This window comes from Lathamus discolor, chromosome 4 (assembly GCF_037157495.1).
Source record: "Lathamus discolor isolate bLatDis1 chromosome 4, bLatDis1.hap1, whole genome shotgun sequence".
Lineage (NCBI taxonomy): Eukaryota > Metazoa > Chordata > Aves > Psittaciformes > Psittacidae > Lathamus > Lathamus discolor.
The window spans coordinates 62,304,065-62,312,028 of NC_088887.1; the positions used below are offsets into that span (position 1 = coordinate 62,304,065).

The window sequence follows — 7,964 nt, forward strand, 5'->3', positions numbered from 1 at the left end:
CTCTTTGTAGGGGGAATCCTTTACATGAACACTCTAGAGGTTCAAACTGGGCTGTCTTTGAGCTCAATACAAAGAATTAGGAACACAGAAAGTGCAGTTCATCTAATCACTAGGTAGATATATACATTAACTCATATGACTCACCAAATCCATCTCTAGTCTGGGTAGCCAGATCAATTCAATGGTGAGACTACCTTCTGTACCAGAGCTAAGCTTGGTGTACATGGGAATGGAAAACCATAGAACCATAGAATAATTAGGGTTGGAAATGCATTAAGATCATCTAGTTCCAACCCACCTGCCACAGGCATGGACATATCACACTAGACCATGTCGCCCAAGACTCCGTCCAGCTTGGCCTTGAACACTGCCAGGGATGGATCATTCACAACTTCTTTGAGCAACCAGTTCCAGTGCCTCACCACCCTCACAGTAAGGAACTTCTTCCTTATATCCAATCTAAACTTCCCCTGTTGAACTTTGAATCGTTTACCCCTTGTCCTGTCACTACAGTCCCTAACGAAGAGTCCCTCTCCAGCATCCTTATATGCCCCCTCCAGACACTGGAAGTCTGCTATGAGGTCTCCATGCAGCCTTCTCTTCTACAGGCTGAACAGACCCAGCTTTCTCAGCCTGTCTTCATACAGGAGGTGCTCCAGGCCCCTGACCATCCTCGTGGCCCTCCTCTGGACTTTCTCCGACAGGTTCATGTCCTTCTTATGTTGGGGACACAGAACTGTACACAGTACTCCAAGTGAGGTCTCATGAGAGCAGAGCAGAAGGGCAGGATCACCTCCTTTCACCTGCTGGTCACGCTCCTTTTGATGCAGCCCAAGATATGTTTGGCTTTCTGGGCTGTGAGCACACACTGAAATCAGCTTATGTTAAGTTTCTTATCAACCTGTACCCCCAAGTCTGTCTCTGCAGGGCTGCTCTGAATCTCTTCTCTGCTCAACCTGTAGCTGTGCCTGGGACTGACCCAACCAGGGTGTAGGACTTTACACTTCTTTATGATGAGCTTCATGAGGCTGGCATTGGCCCACCTCTCAAGCATGTCAAGGTCCCTCTGGATGGCATTCCTTCCCTCCAGTGTATCAACTGAAGCACATAACTTAGTGAGATAGACAAACTTGCTGAGGTTGCACTCAGTCTTACTGTCCATGTCACCAGCAAAGATGTTGAACAAGATCAGTCCTGAAGGATACCACTCGTCACTGATCTCCAATTGGGCATTGAGCCGTTGACCACAACTCTTTCTGTATGGCCATCCAGCCAGTTCTTCATCCACCGAGTGGTCCACCTATCAAATTGATGTCTCTTCAGTTTGTAGAACTGCCCTGCTCACAGTGATTTTGTCATCACAGTGCAATTCAGCCTACAACAAAGGTCATCATCTCTACATTTTTCTGCTTTCATCATCCTAGGATTTCTATGCCCTGCACTTCAAATATCTGATGATTGTTGTGGGGAGTGAAGGCAATAAGATCAGCATGAAAAACAGTTTGGGAAGGAGCTCTGAGGCCTCGGTGCTTGACACACCCCTGGGCAATGTGTTGGAAGGACAGGGAAGATAGAAAAATAAGCCTTGGGGGAATGGGCAAGGGTGTATTTGTTGTGGGAGTCTCAGTTGATGATATGGGGTTGTGAGAGGGTCTGCAGCATTGTGATTGGACTATTTACCTGGAGAGTTTTACAGGGGCCAATGAGACTGAACATTATATGTATATGCAGGTTGGGAAAGTACTGAATAGGGGGATAAAAAGTGCTTGGTTGTAATAAAGTTGGATTTGAGTCTCGAGTGGGATTTGAGTCTCTTCATCAACTTGAGTCCGTGTTGTGAAACACCACAGATTGTTAATGGCCAAACATCCTCAGAGCAACAGGTATCATAAGCACTCTGCACACGGCTGGGAATTTCCAACAGGCAGCTAAAATGAGTAAGGAGCATATATAAGGTATAGAGGTCTGTTACTTAAGCAGCATTAAGTACTAGAAAGGTTGAAGTTACCAGGGCTGTGTCTTTCACTGTCTTTCTCACGCCCACAGACTAGGAAACAGCTAGTAGCATTGGCAAAACTCCTGAAAACTGCAGGCTGACTAGTGATTATTTCAGTGTTTTAAACAGTAGTTTTTGTTTAATGAGTGGCCAGTTTCTGTATTTACACTCAGTAACTATTTAACTATGCCTGTATTCAATCAGAGTGAATTAAATATCCCTGCTGTAGGTAATGCATTTGAGGCATTTCAGGTAGGATTCACACACCTATTTATAGCCATCTAGAGTTAACCCAACCTTAGAGTGTAGCAACTATCCTCCTCCATCTATGAATGCAGGGAAAGAGAGAAAGAGATTTTTAATGCTTGATTTGTCATCCCAGAAAACCTCATTCATATGGGATGAATTGCCTTCATGTCATTGACAGAAAAAGGGACTCAGATCTTCACTTCAGCTGGCGCTGCAGTTCATCAAAAATCAGAGGTCAGTGTCAGAGAGGATGAATCCCACCCCAAAAGTGCTAATGACCACTCAAAAAACTGAAGAAAACAAAAGATTCCCATAGAAAATTGTATTGTTCCCTGGAGCTATTTTCTCACTGAAAATGAAATACTATGTGATGACCAATTCTTTTTCTTTTTTTACTTCACTGTGCTCAAACTGACTTTTTCATTAAAATATAACCCTGATCAAGATTATTATTAACCTGTATAACCCATGTTAGCAGTGGTTGAAAAAGTTAGTCTAACCTAATCACCTGAAGTTTCAGAAAGATCCATTGGTTACTGCACTTTTTTCTAATTCTCAGTGTTCGTGCTTTCCGCATTTGTACGATTTTCACATTTTATTTCTTTGTTTACAGCCATTTTCTTATTTGTATATTCTCTCTTCCATGCAACAGAGAACTTTCTCATTTAGAAGCTGACACCCATGATTTTGAATAGCACCTTTTGATATAAGTTATATGGATGAGATGTGCTGCATGATTTTTTAGTGTACCTTACACAATAATTGACCTCACATAGATTATCAGTTACTCATGGCCCCTTGCCTTAAAAAGGATCCTAAACAGCCAATCACAATTTAAAGGCATATTATTCCACCTTAAACACATTTATTCACAGTACCTTTCACGAGTTATTGCCCATTTCGTTTCCCAGAATTAAGGATTATTGAAGCTTGTGCAACGAGAACTTTGTTCTTCATAACTCACCCTCTTACTTGCTTATGCAATGAAGCATTATAATGTGCAGATAGTTGCTTCAGAGGACTTATGACTTCACTAGCTGTACAAAGATGAGGACAATGACAAGTCAAGAGGAAGGAAAACATTTGCAATATAATGAGAAGGTAAATCACTTTACATTTGCTGCAAATAGGTTGATGGAAAATATCACTAATGTTCCCTTCTAGTTGTGAAGAACATGGTGCTTTATGTGGTCTTTTTAGGGGGGATTGGAGAGCCCAGACTTTACATACCTAATTTCTGATATTTAGACAAATTTAAGTTAAAAAAATAAAAAGGTAGGTGGTGGACCTCTTGAGAATTGCCGTTAGAGCTGCAGTAGTACACTACTAGAAACTTGGTTTGGGGGTTGAAAAACTGCCCAGACTCTCTGCTGAGGTGGCTGGAGTTACGCGCATCATTGTTTTGAACCCTAGTTTCCTAATGTAAGAGGGGGGGGAAGTAATACCATCTAGGTTTGGGTGTATCCAGAATGGCAAATGAGGTGTGAAGCGAGACATTACATTCTGGAAATGATCCTTACCTGGTCAAAAATCATGTTGGTTCTGCCATCACAGCATTTCTGAGAGCTCCAAGCTAATAAAAGTACAAGGAATGGCAATGCCCACTGATATGTTCAAAGGTTAACACTCAGTGCATTTATTAATTTCATCCTGCTTACTCCCTGTTTTTGGGGTCTTCCATACTGGGCTTTTGTAGAGTGTTTGAGATCTGCAAAAGGAAAGGAGCAAGAATCGCTAATTGCTACTATTACTGATGGAAGATTGCAATAATTTTGGATCAAAGCTTGAATTACTGACTATACTTTAAAGACTTTTTATTCTCTCACAGTTTATGAGAAATTTATGCATGCATGCATAAATGCCACCACAAAGAGAAAGGTATGAACTGAAGCCTGAGCAAAACTAGTAACTTCTCTTGTTATATGTATCTCATATTCCTGGCTGTTTTTGTTTAAATGACCCTTATGTGGTAGGATAAGAAAGAATAATATATGATTAATTTCTATTCTGAAGCCTTGTTTGAAAGGTGCTTTATTTGCATTAGCATTCATAATTACTTAATGACAAATCAGATATGGTTCATTGCTAGTAAGTGTAGAAACATGTTGTCTGAAGGATGTAGTTTAATTAGTATACTCCTAAAAACACGTCCCTCATGACCATTGGATGTAATCATTATTTTATGTATTTAACTGTGAAATTTATGTTTACTCAGCAGGCTAGAAAGCATCTTTTTTTTTCTTTTTTTTTTCCAAAGCTATTTAATGCAACACATTTAGACTTTAAAGAAAACCACAAAACGTCCCCAACAGCAGGTACTAAATAAATAAAAAAAAATAAAACAACTATTATTGCAGCAAAGCAGATATATTTTTTTAAAAAATATAACCAACATAATATTACATCCATAAAACATAGCAGGAGGAATAAATATGCAGGGAAGCTCATTTTAATTCCTCAGTTAATAACTTAGACAGAGGAGATGCACATTCTCCTAGATCAATGAGACAATTTGGGCATTCTTTTACTGTTGATTAGTGAATCTGAAAACGACCTCATTTCAAGGGCATCAAGCTATTTCTCTTTCTCTGTGCTGGTATAACACAAGTGAATACTGTGAACACTTTTTCAGCCCAGGCTGCTGTAGAATCTCAGGATGCCCTTTCCTTGGAGAAGCAGAGGACAGTGGCAGCAATCAAAAAATCATCAGAACTTTGTGAAGATGTCTCTAAAAGTCACACAGTCTCTTCAGTAGTAACCTCCTGCTCTTGAGAAGATGTCTCTAAAAGTCACACAGTCTCTTCAGTAGTAACCTCCTGCTCTTGATTCATCATTGCCTTCAGGCTAGGACCAGTAACTTAGAGATAGGCGCCTTTTGCCCCTCTAAGTACCAAACCCTTGGGTTTTAAAGTCTTTTTCACCTATCAGGGTTTGCTTGTATGCTAGGCACAGGCAACCTAAATGGGTTACAAGTATCTCCTTGCTTCTGCCACCCCTGCTCTCATCTGGTTACGCAGTGCAGTGCCTCCAGCGATCCCCACCTTGTTATTACCTCTTTCCTAGAGAAAACGGGTTGCTGGGCAGGGGTGAGAAGCATGTGTTTTCTGTTTGAACATCCCCCACAGCTGATTTAACTATGTGCCCCTAAGAAGTGGTGTTATATGAAAAGCGGAGAAACATGGCTCCTCTTTATTGCAGATTGTCACTGGGGCAATGTCTGCACTTAGTATTGTGAAGAGCAACTCCTGACATTACAGTAAAAAAATAAATAATAAATGTGCCCATTAATCTTGAGTGGCAGTGAAAAAGAGAGTCAACTTTTGAAGCAATAGGATTGTAAACATGATAGAATGCTTTAGTACTTACTTAGTCCACGATGGCCTCGTTCTGCAGGGTTTGATGAAGGATGCTGAATGCTTTCTTTTCCCACTCTCTATGCAGGCCCTTCATCCACCTGTGTTCTCTCAGAGGGCATAGATGTTCTCCCAGACTGCATTAGTAGTTTGGACCAAGGCAAAAATGTATGCATTTTGTAACGCCAGCAAACAAGCAAATATGATAAATGAAACATAAATGAAAACTGATGCAAGTGTACCTTCCAAGTCACATCAACTGAACAGTCATAATACAAAATAAAAAGGTGGTTTGGTTTTGTTTTTTCTCTTTGCAGTGTTCCGGAAATGTGTCCTTTTTCTTTGCCTTTTACAATATGTACCTGAAGTATCGCAAAGCAAAATAGGTCATCTTACACAAATCTCCACAAAGAAAATTCTGTTGGGAACGACACAGGGGCATTGTCTGAAGGACACTTCCTTTTATGATGAAAACAGGATTTAATATGCAAGAAAGAGCATTTCCTTAACTGAAAAACAGATTGAAAAGCTGAAGCAGGGGTGTGTGGATGAAGACTGTAGCTAGGAATGTACAGAGAGCCTGTTGAAGGGGTGGAGGGCAGGTGGTACAGATTGGCAAGATTGCTTGGTGTGGGCTGTTAGAAATCTGTATGGGGAGTAGTCATGAGGGAGGCAAGAAGTGTTGCTCACACCACAGAAAACGTTTTGAGGTAGAGGATGAATAGCGTGAAGATACAGAGAAACTTTTTTATGCCGTAAAACTTTGTGCATTTATCTTGGTACTAAGGGCATTTTCACATTCATTCATTTCCATTTTTCTTATTTATTAAAAACAAAGCAGAACAAAGCCCCACAAAAACTTTAAGTTGTCCTCTGTTTTTAGAGAAAAAAAAAAAAGAGGAAAGAGTAGGGTGCTGAAAAGAACCTCACTTTGTGTCTTTGTGTTCCTGTATGCTTATTTCTAATTTTCTTTTCTTTTTTTTTTTTTTTTATTCTGCAGTGGAGGAGTAGAGACCATCCCACACAACAGGAAATGTACATTGAAACTAAAATGAGTTTATATGTCATATGAGTTCATCAAGTCCAAATCTTTAATGGCAAAATATCAACTGCCTTGCCATGAAAAATCCCCTGTTGTTAGGACTGCAGGTTGTTGGTGTTATTTAAAGAAAAAAAACCATTTTGTTTTCAAACCTCATATGTCACTAAGAATGAAGGAAATATTTTCAAGACAACAACCAAAATCAAACACAATAACACAGCTTTACGCCTCTCATGCAAGCATAGCAAGGAACAGTGAAAGAGATATCTTTAACAAATAAAAATTCAGAACCTTGTATTAATATTGTCTTACCTGTTTAGAATGATGTGATTGTACTGAATAAAAAAAAATAAAAACCTAAACCAAAACTACTTAGGAGCAAGAACTGTACTTACAACTCTACTGAATATGAAGTTGAAAACTCGCTAGACAAATTACCAAAGAAGGCATTACATAAATTAGGTTTATATCAATATTTCTGAATATTGAATACCCTGTCTGATTGACCCCAAACTGTCTTACAATTGATAGAATTGGCAAAAGAAACCTGTGTAACTATAGCAAGCATGTCTTTTGTTTAGTGAAAATGTGAAATCCTCAAAATTTAAATCAGTGGGATGTTCTTTGCTTCATCTGAGATGCCTGTTCTAAAGGTGGTCTACCTGAAACTGAAAATCATCCACTCACATCATAAATTTCATCCCCTGTTAACATTGAAAGATAACTGATGGCAAGAATATATGTTATATGAAGCAGATGTGGCTCTTGGTTTCCAGCAATGGTCTTACCAATGACATGCAATGGCACAAGCCTCAGGAACGTAAAGAATTTGCACTTTTTCCACTACTGTTGAAGACAATGAGCTTATAAAATGCAAAACCAGTGCAAAAGTAAAGAAGCAGTGTTGTCAGTTACATGAAAAATCACCCTAGTATTGCCTTCGACAGTGGTCAATTACAGATCCAACAGGGAAACTGCATAAATGATACTTCTGCTCCTCAGTCTCCCTGCGTGGAGCAACTTGTGTTATGGGCATCTCCTGACTGACAGATTGCATTTGCAGCTTGTACTTAATGGCCCTTTATGGATTTTTCCACCATGAAATGAAGTTCTATTATTTTTCCTGTTATGTTAATACCTGTCACACAATTACATTACCTCTTACCTATTATGTTATTACCTGTTACACAAGTGTATGATGCACTACGTGTTCTTTCTTTTGGCTACCACAAGAATTTGCCCACTTATTAATGTTGCTTCCTGCCCAGCAGTAAATCCAGTAAGACAAAGGTTCATGGAGCTTGGTGGGGCTCAGATGAGTTTC

General features: G+C 39.6%; 1 long non-coding RNA gene across 2 annotated transcripts; it reads left to right on the forward strand.

Moving 5' to 3' along the window:
• Window positions 1-2,377: 2,377 nt before the first annotated feature.
• Window positions 2,378-7,143, forward strand: LOC136012690 (uncharacterized). Of its 2 annotated transcripts, XR_010611905.1 has the most exons (4): window positions 2,378-2,479; window positions 3,157-3,346; window positions 5,687-5,885; window positions 6,599-7,143. It is a non-coding gene; the product is annotated as an uncharacterized LOC136012690 (long non-coding RNA). The 2 variants fall into 2 exon arrangements; XR_010611904.1 differs by lacking the exon at window positions 5,687-5,885 and having other exon boundaries at window positions 2,380-2,479.
• Window positions 7,144-7,964: the final 821 nt, after the last annotated feature.